Below are 15,249 nucleotides of genomic sequence, written 5' to 3' on the forward strand. Positions count from 1 at the left end.
TTAATTTCTACTTTGAATTATATCCTAACTTAGACTAGGTTTCCGCCAAGATGGCTTAAACTTTTGGATTGGGTATGGATCCAAAAATTTGTCCCTGGCACCAATTTCATTCATAAATACAGTAAAAATACCACCTTTCAACTTTATTTATTTATTTCTTTTTTGATAGAACCTTTCAACTTTAATTCTAAAACTCTTCCTTAGCACACGCATTAGGGAGAAAGATCCCAACTATTGTATATAAATCATTTCACTGTAATGAGAAACACAAATTTTTCATGTATTATGATAAGACCAGGAAATAACCCATCAACAATTCAACATTACATGAAGTGTGCAAGAACATCACAACTAGTACGAGCATGAGAAATCAAAAACATGAAATCACTATAAAAATAATGCTCTCCCTCTTTAAGAAGGATTCATTTTTTTTTTTTTTTTGGTACGAATTCACAATTAAATCATATAATGGCCGTTTTGAGATCCATGCAGATAAACCAGTGAAGGAGCTCAAGAGTGCTTTGGGATTTATGTGGAGTGTAATCCAATAGCCGATACTGTGAAACAAAAAAAATCTATTATTCTTCGCATGATATATACAAGCAAACCCCTCCCATTGGAGTTAAAGAGCAGGAAATGGCACATATATCTAATGATGTGTGATCTTTCTTTTAAAATCACGTCAATAATATAGTCACATTTTTATAGTTGAACTTTCTCGTTTTCTTTTTGAACGAAGATAAAAATATCCTAAATGTAGGGTGATATTCAGAAACCGACGTCCTTGATAATTATGTTGCAGGTAAATGGAAGTTGTGCAGCATGATATGATATCATCAGGGAATATCAACTTCATCGCAAGTCAAATTACAGCAAATCAAATCTTGTCCTGCTAATAATAATTATTCTAAGGTTCTAATCGTTTAAGCACAGTCTATTAATAACTTATGTGAATTTTTTAATATCTTAAAAACCTCTAACTCCTTGATTCCGACAATCTACTTTTACAGATAAGCCGTTGCCAATTACAAAAAAAATACATAGAATCTCTATTCACAATTTTTAAATCCATCAACCATCCAACATTATCATTAGGCTTGTAAGCACATGAAGGTTTGAGGTGGTGGTAGTTCAAACGAGCTCCCATAACATACAAGGAAACCACTTTGAGTTCACACCTTAAACTTATCCTTCGATAAAAGAGCAGTCACAGGAGTTCTGTTGAATCAGTTAAAAAAAACTTAAACAGCTCCAAGCCCCCAAGCCCCCAACAAAGATGGTACATTAATTAAAGCTATGCCCACATGCATGGAGTAATGATACAACTAGCCCGCATGGGTCAAACGGTCAAACGGATAGCTCCCCTAAAATTCAAATAATTCACGCTTCCCGCAACCACGCTGCTCTGTTTTCCATCACCGCCAAAAGCAAGTTCCTTTTATGTGACTTTGCTTCCTTCCTTCTCTCCTTCCATTCTGCCATGGACCTCGAAGTAGACTGAAAAGGCCACCACATTTCCATTATCCTATACCCGTCCAAAGGTGCCTCACCAAGACCTTCTACAAAAGAAATGCTGCTATGATAACGGTCAGAGCAAAGCCATTTGGCCAAAAGTGTAGCAGTTGCTCTGCCAAAGCCTGTCTCAATCTTGGGGAAAGGAAGAAACACTGGCTTTTTTTTGACATAGAAAAGCTACAAAACTTAGGAAACTAGGTGAAGAAAGTAAAAAAGCAATGAAGCCTTCTAGTCACACTCCCATGGAACCCAAAACTCCAGAGCAAGCCTCTGTTTTCCCATCAAATTCAGTAAAAATCTTTCCTTTACTTCTCCACTAGCCACTTCTCTAGTTTAAAGGCATTTTTTTCAACCTTCTGTTCGAATATTTTTGACAGGACTCACCATTAGAAGATGACTCGAGCTACGGCAGCACAAACAGAGCAGATCCATTTGGAGGAGATAGCGTTCCTGATCCACTCTGCAAGCTGAACCTCAAGGAGACCTCGGATTTGTCAGGGCATTTCCAAGGGCAACAAAGAGCAGCAGTGAGAACAGAGGCCATATTGAAGCCTCAGCTCGAAGGAGTGAAGGAAATGGCTCGTATGAGCAAAAGAGGGAGTTTGAATCTCCTTCCACTCCTGGGAGACCGGTCTTCGGTTCAGCGGTGGAAGAAAGAGCATTCCTTCCAAGTGGGATGAGGCGGAGAAGTGGTTGATCAGTACCTCTTCCTGCCATCAGTCCCTGGCCCACGCGACGAAACCATCAGATCCATCAAAGTTTTCAGGTCAATTTGATGGTTTCCATCAGAAAGGTGATGCCTTTGGAGGGAAAGCGTGGCTTCATGAGGAGGTCCCAACCCCACCAGTCGCAAGCTTTGATGGGCTTCTGGAGCAAAGCTTACGTTTCCATGGAGTCCTACCAGAAGCAGTTATGAAAGGTTATTACTTTTCTAACTCGTAGATTTGCCTTTTTTCCATTCTCACTTTTAAACCCTTTGGAATTAAAAAATCTATTGTCCTTGGGAATTCTTGGTCTGTTTTTATTTCATAACTGGTTGGCTGGAATCGTCTTTATTCTTGCCATAGCTCCTTAGATAATGCGGAAAGATAATTGTTCACTTGTTACCTTAGTGTTTTTTATTATTTGTTTCCCTCTCTTTTCTTATCTATCAGCATCTATATTTCTCAACTCCTTTGCTAGATTTTTTCCCCCATCAACTTCTTTGGTAGTAAATTACCACTTTGCATATTATTCTTCAAATAAATATATAAGGAGATGCTTTGCAAACTTTTTATTTTTCACTATCCTTCCTACATATTTGAATTTCTTTCTTCCCTCCCTCTATCTCTGTGACATGCACTTAAGTTTTCTTTCGGTATATTTGTGCTACATATCTTCAGTAGGAGTCTGCATAAAGTGTGAATTTATTAACATATCACTAGGTTTTTCCCTGATTCTCTTTTGATTAGTATTATGGAAAGGTTACTGATTGACTTCTTTATATCATTAAAATTGCAACATAAGCCATTCTTGTGTTCCATCTGTCATAATCTCATGACATATCTTTGTGATTTGAACAAACATTTTGCTAAATATCATTGCAGATAAGTTTACCAATAATTTAGAGCCAATATTCCCAATTTTTCGATGCTCTGGGCCAACTAAAGAAGGCTTTCTGTTCAAAAGTCCATTCTCTGTGCCCATTAAAGATGGAAAGACTGATATGGCTACAGGGGTTCGCCACAGAGATGTTGGGACTGAGATGACCCCAACAGGCAGCTTGGCTACTTCAAGATGTCATACTCCTTTCAAAAGATCTTCTCCAGCGAGACACAACACTCCGGCTGACAGATCTGGCCTTTTGGTGTCTCCTAGCACCGGCATAGATATTTCTAAGCTTAAGGACTGTCACTTTGCTAAGCTAGAGTTCGGTGCTCATTTTAATTCTGCAATTTGGAGCTCAAGGGAAGAGGAGGAAGATGAGATATCGAAAAGTTTGAGACATGACGAGGTTGGTGGTGGAAGAAAGAGTTTTGCTGAATCGAAAACCTTGGCATGGGAAGATGACGAGAGGGCCAAAATCTGTATCAGGTGGGGGTAGCTGACATGAAATTAGAGAGATTAGCATGTGTTTATCTGCTTTTGATAAAATTCAGCTCCAATTATAAGCTTATATGTTATGCTATTCAATGTAGATATCAAAGAGAAGAAGCAAAGATCCAAGCATGGATAAACCTTGAGAGTGCTAAAGCAGAAGCCCAGTCCAGAAAGCTGGAGGTAACACATCAAAATATGTCTATCGGTTACCTTTCTAATATATCCAGCTTAATTAGCCTTCACTATTTCTTCTGAAGACTTGAATAAGAACAAACTCTCAACTTTAAATAATATAAGCAATGCATGATGACTATGTTTCATCAAATATCAGAGCCCTTGTCATCCTCTAAATTATTCTCAGTTGTTGTTTGTGAAGCACTTTCTGCTATATTTTAAATTGTGAATGTGAAAAAGGGAGATTTGGTCTTCCCCTATCCACTAGAAATTTCTTGTTGTACAGTGTACTTTCAGTATCTTTCTTTTCTTTCTTCTTTTGTTTTTTTGTTGAGTAGTATCTTTCATTTTTGAAGGATTAAAAAAAAAAACCAAATTAATTGATATAAGCAATGCATCTTAGTAAGTTTCATTAGCTCTCGGAATCCTTATCATGTCCTAAATTTTACTTTGTTGCTTCTCGTGGAAAAAAGAAATACTGGGTATTTTGTTCAGCAGGTTGACAAATGGGTAGCTATCCTTTCCTGTCCTCATGTAATTCTGTTGTGCTACTTAATCTATAGTACTATTTAGATTTTGTTGTGCTACTTAATCAGAATACATGCCAAGAACGTAGTTGCTTTCTCCTGGCCAAAATACTAGTTGTATTACTTGTTCGCAGGCTTCTTACATCGCCATGAACTCATGCCCTTATTAATTTGTAGAAGTGCAAAAATAACCTAGACCAGGCTGTTCAGTACTATTGAAGCTGCATCTTCGACATCCATATAATGTCTTGTAGCCACATGCCATATTGCAGCTTCAAAATATGCTGGGGAGCTGAAAGACATACTTGGCCCATAACCCTGACTGTGACTTCAAAGTCTTGACCCCACATGTTGGAACTCTCATTCTCTTTCTAACCATCTTATTTCCTTCTGAAGAAACAATACCATTAAGATTTTCGTTCTTTATACAATCATCAAATTGGTGACACTCATTATGGTCTACACAATGTGGAGGTCCTTTATATTTGGATATAATGTCTAACCCTGCTGCAATTTGACTCCACTAGTGTTTTTGTCAAGTATCTATGATTTTTCTCTTTCTTGATTACAGATATAATTCCAGATTCTCACCTTATCTGCCTAGATTGCTAAATAATAAGTCGAATATGAGCAGCAGATGTGCAACACTTTATTGTGTAACAACTGTATTTTATTCAAGCATGAATTCGCATAATACTTGATGAATCTAAAGCTATTAATGCATGTGTGTGACAGAAACTGTGTGGCAAAAGCTAGGTATTACAACTTGGTTAACTCTTGACCCATCTTTCACTGAAAATAATCTAGTCAGTAGCAGACTATTAAGTCTACCTCCACCTCGACCTACCAGACTTTTCCCACTGAATTAGATAATGCATAACAGATTGCAATAGTAGATTCCAGCATGGAGTATTGTGACTGTTAAAATTGTGTTAGCAGGTCAAAATACAGAAGATGAGATCTGATTTAGAAGAGAAGCTGATGAAAAGAATGACAATGGTTCAAAGAAGGGCCGAGAAGTGGAGAGCAGCAGCACAACAACATCATTCACAGCAGCTACTAAGAGCATGTGAACAAGCACAGGGAATGAAAAGCCAATTCAACTCTTATTTGTCTAACCATACACCCTGTGGATGTTTTCCTTGTAACAACTTATAAAGCAAAAAAAAAAAAAATCAGTATTCTTCATCTAGTTCTTGCTTCTAGTTCAGCAGAAGAGGTTATGACTATGGATTTGCCTTATTATTATTATTATTTTTCTAAAAAGTGTTTTTCTTTTAAAATTCTGAAGAACTGAGTATGAATATAAATCAAATCCATCATGCGCCTTCTGATGCAAAGATAACATCATTTTCTGTTAAAAGCTAAGTTTGCAACCCAAGTTGGCAAAAAAACCTGGCATTCTAATGAGCTGCATTTTGTTCCACCTGGTGAATCGTTTATATTCTTACTCGAGCAAAAGTAGTACTTATATTCCTGTGCTGAACTCTACTGCATTGGAAAAGCTAATAGAGTCCAAAACTCTTAGTGAGTTTTATGGATGAAACTTTTTAAAACTCAAATATCTTGATAGTTTGTATGGTGTCGACCAACGAGACAAAAAATCCAGTCTGTGATACGGGAAGAACAGTAGGTTCCTTTCTGTTACCTAAAAAGAGGACTCCGGACTCATTACGACATAAGATCAGTGCACTTAGGGTTGGTAGGTGACACTTCTATGAACTCTTGAGGACAGAAAGAAAGTCTCCACCAATCTATTCTAGTAATTCAGATGAGAAACTAGGAACACAAACACCCACGGGGGGGGGTTGGTTTAGGGGGGTACATCAAGAAACATATGCCATGCTACCTATGTTTCATTTTTGGATGTGGTAGTGCCTTCATGGAGCCATGTTCTTGGGTTAGAGAGGAGATAGAGGGCGTTTGAATGCAGTCTTTTATTAAGGCTCAAATAGTACAGGAGGGGGGCAAACTGTGGCCTGATGCTTATGACAGAGGAAAGGACCCTACTAGAATGTAGGTGGGTATAGGCTGCAACCAGAGGCTCAACTGCTGCTCATAGGAGTTAGGACCCACGGATAATAGGGAGAATCTTACAGGTAACAGTAGCTTTCCACATGGATAGTTTGACCTTTACTGTCTTGCCTTCTGCAACATGGCATCATTCACCTTCATTGCTGTACCTAGCACAGTAGACTGTAAAATTCCCTTTTCAATTCTATCCTCCTGTTTGGGATAAATTGGCGATGAGAGCGTGTAGGAAGAAGAAACAGACAACCAGTACAAAGATACCATTCCAGCTTGAATCCCCCTGTCCTAGAGTTCAATTCCAAACCACGCTGAGACCTAATTATTAGATGGATCAGATCCAGTGGATCAGTCCAATAATCACTGGCCACATTACCCTTTATATTTAAATAATTAAAGATATATATATATATACACACACAGCGGCATTTGGATTGGTCCACTGTATCCGGTCCAGGAGAAGGTGTGCGCTCGTTGTGTTCTATGGACATGAGCCAGATGCAGGGGAAAAAAGTTTGGATACTCCCAGTATAATACCATTCTCTCTTCACTTCTACCTCTGCTACCTGTAATGAGAACCGAAGCCGGAGGCAGAAAACGTGAAGCCTCCAGCAGCTCTTATTTAATATTTAGAGAAATTGAAGCCCCGAATAGCTTATTTAATATTAGCAAAATTTTTTGTACACCGTAAGTGGTATAGAAAATTCGATATAGAGTGCACCATTTCATCCGTTTGATCTATGTAGTCATCATTTTCTAACACACATTATATATTTAATATCTATAAATTGATTTTTTTCGTTTAAAAATTTTATATGATGAAAATATTTTTATTCTTTGAAAAAATTATGACATTCTATGTTCATATTAAGACATCCTGCGTTCATAATATGCATGGGATGTTATAATTTTTTTTAAAAAATATGAATATTTTTGTTATTCAAAATTTTTAAATAAAAAAATCAACCTGTAGGTATTAAATGCGTGTAAAAAAGTGGTTGAACAAAATAATTTTTATTATATTATAATATTTTATATCATATTATAATATTTTAAATTATATTACGCTATGCTACAGATGATATAAATTTTTTTAAAAATAAAAATATTTTTATTATATAAAATTTTTAAATAAAAAAATAAATTTATAAATATTAAATATATATAAAAAAATAATAATTATATGAACCAATTGAATGGATCGATGCACTCTTCGAGTTGGATTTCAATTTAAAATCCAATATTAATGAGGACAGACAGCGTGTTGCTTTTATCCGTAGGCCCACCACATATTTAAACGTCAGCTGCTTAACTTCGCTGGGACTCTAATGCAATAATTTTTTATTAATAAAATTAGAAGCTAATCTCTTTTCTAATTTAAAATAAGTAAAAAAAATAAATAAATGGGAATGACTCTGGCAAACAATGATACTCTTACAAAACTCCTCACTTTGAATTTAAGGTGGGGATAACCTGTTCTATTGTTACGAATTTCCATAAAATTAGCTTAGATATCATAATGATCAGTCAGACACGGCTTAAGCATATCGGATCATGTTTATAGTGTTGGGGATTAGGCAGATTATGGTCCATTTAGCTTCAAGAAGGATGATAAGGCTGATACGCTGGTTAGGGTGTACCGTTCGTTATTTTCTTTGGCTAAGATCATAGAACTTGCCAAGAAGGTGACAGCAGGTACCTTTAAATCGATGGTGTCATCTTGGGATGATACTGAGCCATGGTCGAGCAGGATGTTCAGATCAAGGGATCAATGATGCCCTCCTGCACCGATGCGCACGCCGGCCTCCCACAACTCTTCTTTACCAAGGGATGAGTTGGTACTCGAATTGGAAGACCCAACCCACCTTTGGCTTAACTTCCGAGGTGCTCGAGTGGCGAGCGGGCTTAGGATGAGAACAGAGCTGTGTTCGGCCATATTTTACGTCTTTGACTTACGAGCTTTCGGCATTCCAATTTTTACCGCGGGTAGACTGTCCTGCCTATCGGGAGCAATGGTCCCAAGGTTGTCTCTGGGCCCCATGAGAGCGATAGCTTGGGAAAACAATAATAAAATGTTCACGTGTTGGGATCTTGACCGTTTTGAAAACCGAATTGGCCCTAAACTTCTCTCGTGCGATCAGCTCCAGGTACCCTTCTGACAGGTTGTCTGGAGGGTCCGTTCAATTACCTGAATTTGTGCTTGGGTTACCTGCACAATATGTGATTAAACTGCACCCTCTAATTTCATATATTGAGCCATATTCTATTCATCTGGTTTCGAATCCTAAATATGTGATAGATATTTAACTTCATGATGCAATAATCCAAATATTTAATTTCATCTGCGACACCCACTACTTTGACTTTGATATTTACTATTCTAGCTCTGATGGCGCTAACCGCATGGCAGACTCCCTCCTACAAAAGGAAGGTCAGGAAAAAGACGGAGAGGACTCCTGGGAGGAGATGACTCTTTTTTAGCCAAAATAGAAAAGGGAAGATTTCTTCTTCTCAACTGGAGACTTGCTCTCACCATCTTTCTTCTACCATTCTTCCTCTCCGACTGCTACTGATTAACCATCGGAGGGTTCTTATCGGAGAATCTTCACCTTTTTTCCGGCATATATACTTTCTTTGCAGATGACCGAAGTTCCGACCTGGCACCTACCGACAGTGGGGCACTCGATCCGAGCCGTTCAGTCCAGCCACTCCACTATGTTGTCCAGTCAGAGAGGAGCAGCAACAGATTGGTGCTAGAAGAAGGGACAAGCCTCTATAATTTCATTTTCTTGAAGAAGATGGTGTAGATGAGATCCCATCGGCAGTCTTTCCTGCATAGCGCACTTGACGCACGAGATGCCGGAGAGTAGCCTCCTCCATCGGATCCCATCAACATGCTGATGGAGCAAGTTCAAGCACTCACAACTGCTGTACAACAGTTGCAACAAAGTGCAATAATGACCTAAGCTCCATCGATGGCTTCATGTCAGCATAGCCACTGGACCCATGTGCATGGGTCAGAATAAGGGCGACGGTACTCAAATGCGGCTCAAGTCTCTCGCCAACAGTCGCAATCGATAGAATCAGCTCTATATTGCTCATCTCAACGCCCTCAGACCTCAGAAAAGATGATCGATAGTAATGATCGCTAGAGCCCTCTAAAGAGGACTCCACCTCGAGCTTGCACTGGCACTACCCTCGCGAGAAGATAAACTCGAGAGAAGAGTTTTGCTATGATACTCCAAAGGATATTTCAGTTTTTTACTATTTATATGTTTTTGATCGTTTAATTAAATATGGACACTCAGATTTTAACCAACTAAAGTGCTTTTGTGCATGGCTGATGCAGTAAATATTTTAAAAATTAAAAATATTTTAATATTGAATTGATGGCAACTTTATAATTAAATTATTTTTTTTCAAAAAATCTTCTTCGGCCAATGAAGGGGTGACTGCAAGCGAAGGACCCACAGACATGCAAAGGGGCAAAAGAGCCATAGGTGGCGAGGGGCGGCATGGACCGAGGGCACAGGGGCTACCGTAGGTGGGTGCCGGTGGAGGGATAACCACAAATGGACCCACAGGCATCCGAGTGGGCAGAAGAGCCATGGGTGGTGGTGGGTGGTGTGGACCATGGGCGCGAGGGGTGACCGTAGGCAAGCGGGGGGGAGTGGATGACCGACGAGGGGATGGATGACCCATGGGTGGCGATGGGGGGTGACTGCAGGTCGGGGTTGGGGGGGGACGACCTAAGGGGGGTGGGGAGGTGCAGTGCGGGAGGCTGTGGGTGGGGTTGGGGGGCGGGTGGGGGTGCAAAACCTACGAGTGGCCGTAGGGAGGGGGATGACCATGCATGGCCGTAGGAAGGGGGGCATAGGGGGGCGACTGCTAGCAGGCTGGGGGGTTGACGACCCGTAAGTTGCTGCAGGGGTGACCGCAAAAGGGCCGAGGGTGGAGGATGGGTGGGGGTTGTGGGGGGTGGTGGACGACCCACGAATGGCGCAAGGGGTGTAGCGGCTGGGGTGGTGGCACGGACAGCCGCAGGCTCCAGGTGGGGGATTGACTGCTGACGACCCGTGAGTGCCCGGAGGAAGATGGGATGGGGGAATGCAGGCATGCGCATGGGGTGGGGGGCACCGAATGGGGGGGTGGGGGTTGTGAATGGGGATGAAGGACCGACAGATGCAGTGGGTGGAGGGGAGGAGACCGTGGGCAAACAGAGGGACGGACAAGCCGCTAATGGGCACAGGGTGTGGAAAAGTCACTAGTGGAGGGAAATGCAATAGCCATGAGCAAGAGGCTGGGAGGGAGGAGCTGTGGGGAAGGACCACTCGGAGCAGCCATGATGGCACTACAAAGTGGGGGTGGGCGCGGAGAAGCAAAGGAAGGGGACTAGCGGAGGAGCCATGGAGGAGGAAGAAAGAAAAAATAATAAAATATTATCTTTTAAAAAATAAAATATATAAAATTATAATGTATAATATCTATAATATTTTTTATAATAAAATATTATAAAGAAGTATCGAAATAAAATCCCTCGAAAGAAAGGTTCGGGAACTTGAACGTCGAATCAGCGAACTCAAGGGAGCTAGCCTTCAACAAAATGATGGCTATAGCTTTAGAATCCAACCACTATTCTCTTGAAAATTTTTAAGCGAATCGATCCATTCTTTCAAATAGTTGGAAAAGTGATTTGTTACGCATTTTGACAGCTAGAGGCCACAGCCAAAGAATAATAACAGTCTCTTTTCTATTGAACAAAGAAAAATGAGCTGTTAAAGACTATGCGATGCATATTAATATGGCCGCGCTTGAAGTCCATATTAGATGTATGTCCTAGAAGTTAATTATTGACTGATATATTTTTTCTATGATATAAATTTATATTTAAACTATTGATTTATTCAATAAAGGGCAAGTCTTCATTTTCTATTCAAATATTATGTGTCCTTGAATCATTCTTGAAATTGATGTTATGATATATATTCTCAAATATTGAGAATTAGAGGCATGTATGATTGATTCCTAAATTACTTTCATTTTAGGATAGTCATAGAGATGGTGATTTATCCAGATAGACTAATGCATGGTTCACTTTCTTCGGGATAGATGAGTTTTTAATCTATGGTGTAGAGACACTAAGTAAAAGTGCAGATAGTTGTTAGAGAGCAGCTAGTATTGAGCATGACCATATAAAAAATCACATAGATTTCTATTCGATTGTCAGTGATTATCTCGATGCTGTAATTATGTGACTGATTCTTTAACCTACAGTATCACAGTTATTCACAGTAAGACTACTGTAGTTTGACGATATATAAATATTAACTCGATTATAAATTTATAGTGATGTTGGCTTCAGTTAGTTGAGCTATACGAGCAACGTGTGTATCTGATGGGATCTATCGATCTTGATAGAGTGATAGTCCTATAGATTTGAAAATCGAGTCCATAAGTCTATGGCCATAGCAGTGTGATTAATGAAAAAAAAATTCATTTGAAATTACTATTAGACTTGAGCTGATCGAATCTATCATATGACTAATGATGAGGTTTGACGATTTATCCATGGCCTGCCATCTAATCGAGACTTACAATAGAAAGACTGTATCATACATTAACTACATCTGAAAATTATTTTTTGATTCTGCTGGGTTGCCACTACATATTGCTAGATATTACTAATAGACTGTGAGAGCTCAATAGAATTATTTTGGATCAATGATCTTTTTCAAACTAGAATGAAATTATTCCAACCCACTGAAAGAATTTCAGTGATGCCTATGATAGAGATCATGGTATGTCTAACTATCAGATAGAATTGAAGCTATGGGGTCACATATAAAGGAAAAGATCTGAATTGATTATAATTGGGCTTATGAAGCATCAATTTATATGGATTTGAAAAAATCCTATAGATTCATATTAATTTGCTAGCACCTGGGTGAACCCAATATCTCTTATGGTTGGTTTACTTATATAATAAGTTTTAACCAATTCTTACACTTGATTGAACCTAATTAAATTTGATTCAATGATATCCAATGGTTGGATGTTTAATTTATTATTTGGATTAAATTAAGAAAAGTTTCTTGATTTTATTCATTAAAAACCCTTGAAGAGAATTTATGAAACCATATGGACTGATTTGAGCATTTAATTGGATCCCATGTGATGAGACGCCTAGCATTGAGTGTGGACTTGGGTGAGATATGGGTGGTGTCTCATTTATTTGATCTTAATATATTATGGCTAGGACTTCTAATATGATTAGGAGAAGAGATCCTAATTTGATTAGGACACCCTTAAGTTGTCTATATAAAGGACCCTAGCCTTTACTTCTCACATAAACTCTCTTCCTCCCATCTTGCCACCACCTATTACTGGGCCCATGCCTCATCTTTCCTTCTCTCTCTAGCCCACACCCTCTCTCTCTAGGCATCCTTCCTTGGAGCTAAAAGAGGGATGGGTGGTATCACAAGAGTGGTGTCAATTGTTGGTGCCACTTGCTCTTGGTTTGTTCCCTTTCATCTCAAATTTGTTGAGAGTTAGTTACAACCACTTCTTGATTGTTATTCTTCTTGATTAGTTGAGAGATCAAAAAGATTTTTGATTTCTTTAAGAATCAAAAAAAAAAAATCAAAAGGGTCCACAAAAGGTTTATCCTTATCTAGGCTTAGTTCAAGCCTATTCAGGCTTTTGGTTTAAGCAAGCAGGAGTCAAGAGGATCGATTCAGGTCAGCCCTATGGATATCCGTAGAGACAGGATATTTATACTACTAATTCAGAATCTATTCAGGCCCAGATCTAGAGATTGAATTGGATTCAACTGTTATAGGTTTGAAGTAAAGGAAAAGCAATTCAGGTATGTGAATTGATTACAAATTTTCATTTGTTATTCCTAAAATCAGTTTATGTTAATTTAGTATATGAACTAGATCTATAAGTACTTTCATATGATGAATGTATGCTTAGATTAAAAATATTTTACTCTAATATTTTACTATATTTTAATTTAAAAAAATTTTAAAATTCACATATACTAGCACCTGTAGAAAATTCAATAGTGGTATCAGAGTCACATGTTCATATGTATGAAAGTAGCATAAAAATTTTGAAAATTATTTTTAAAATTTTGATTTTTGATTATACATGAGATGTATATATTTATGTTCAGATTTAAAAAATATTTTAGATCTGATTTTTATTCATATATATGATATATGAAAGCATGCATAGGTTAAAAATTAAATTTCTGTGATCTAAATTTTTTATATATGTGATATATGATGGTATGTTTAAATCTGAAATTGATTTTTGAAAAATCTAAAATTTTTTATGTATATGATATATGATTGCATATATGTTCTGAAAGTATTTTGAGAATCAAATATTTATTTTTATATAATAAATTTAGATCAAAAATTTATTTTTATGATCTGAAATTAGTGTGTGCATGATTGTTGGGCATGGATACTTTTGCATTAGGTCAATGAATTGCATCTTAGGTTACAATTAATCATATTGGGTTGAAATCAATGTAGCTATTGATCAAATCGAATCAAGTGTTGATTTGGATTAGATCAATGGAGCTTATGATTCTATAAGTATTGTAGATTGAGTTGATTAAACCCATATGTAGAATCATATCAATCTAAGGACCTAATCCGACTTTATTGCTTGAATCTAATTTACCTAAGCTGATTAATTAAAATTAAAAAGTCATTTGGTGTCTAAGACAAGTTTTGATCGGTAATTTTTTAATTGGAAGGCTACTCACCTAGATAATTTTATCTACATGAGTTAATGGCATACCCTCCTGCCGGTCTCATTTATCTGATCAATTGGATGATTGGGTTCGTTAGTTGCTAAGGAGTTTTGATTTAGCCCATGCCAATTAGATCGATCATGTGATGACTATTACATGAGACCTAACCTAAATCTTCCTAGTTAATATTAAGCCTTATGGTCTTCCACTATTGTAGAAGTGCGGGTGCTATTGACGTTGACTGTTCTCGGTTAGTTACAGTGGTCCAGTTCATCGAGAATATGCAACTACTCTACTAGCAAAGAGTTGCTCCAGGGTGAAGATGGAGTTGGACCCAATATATGTCATCTGAGAGACTTAATGACGGCTTTACACCTACTTGTGAACAGTGGGTCAGGCTTAACTAAGGAGTGGGGCAATATGTGTTATCTGAGCTCTCATGACTTAGAGATCAAGTCACTGCAATATGCTTGGAGAAACATCTAGGCAAAGAGTTGCCTATGCATTAGTGTGTATGTCACCAATAACTGTTAGGTGAGGTATACGACATCGGTGGGACCGCAGCATCCACTAGAAACCTTGCATTGGTCGCATCGAATTTTTATTTTTCATCCGGAGAGTATCAAAATTTAAAAAATAGTAAGAGTCCATTTGCATCCAAAAGTCTTTAGAGCAAATATAATTTTAAGTATAAATATCTAACTAGAATCTCTACTCTCATAGATAAATAATGTTGGCCTCTAACCTACTAGTCCGCATACTTGAAACCAACCGACTGACCGATACAAATTATAAAGACTAGCTCAGAAATCTTAGGATGGTCCTGACATCCAAAAATTTGGATATGTACTCGATCAGGATGCCCCAGCCTTACCAACCCATCCTATGATAGAGCAAAGAGCTGCTCTGGATAAGTAGATGGATGATGACCTTAGGATGAAGTACTATATTCTGTCTTTCATGTCAAATGAGTTGCAGAGCAGTATAAGTACATGCCACTGTCCGTGTTATGATCACTCACCTGCAAGAGTTGTATGGTGAGCAGAGCCGGACCATGTACTTTGAATAATCCAAGCGATTATTTAATATGAAGATGTATGAGGGACAGTCAATCTATGATCACTGTATGATAATGATCAAGGATTTTGAGGAGCTTGA

At 38.2% G+C, this 15,249-nt stretch overlaps 1 non-coding gene across 1 annotated transcript; it reads left to right on the forward strand.

Annotated features, from left to right (window-relative positions):
* Positions 1-1,422: 1,422 nt before the first annotated feature.
* Positions 1,423-5,546, forward strand: LOC105041985 (uncharacterized). Its single transcript, XR_012139490.1, has 5 exons — positions 1,423-1,805; positions 1,893-2,434; positions 3,102-3,588; positions 3,693-3,774; positions 5,235-5,546. It is a non-coding gene; the product is annotated as an uncharacterized protein (transcript).
* The last annotated feature ends 9,703 nt before the right edge of the window (positions 5,547-15,249 follow it).

Source organism: Elaeis guineensis, chromosome 3 (assembly GCF_000442705.2).
Source record: "Elaeis guineensis isolate ETL-2024a chromosome 3, EG11, whole genome shotgun sequence".
Classification (NCBI taxonomy): Eukaryota; Viridiplantae; Streptophyta; class Magnoliopsida; order Arecales; family Arecaceae; genus Elaeis; species Elaeis guineensis.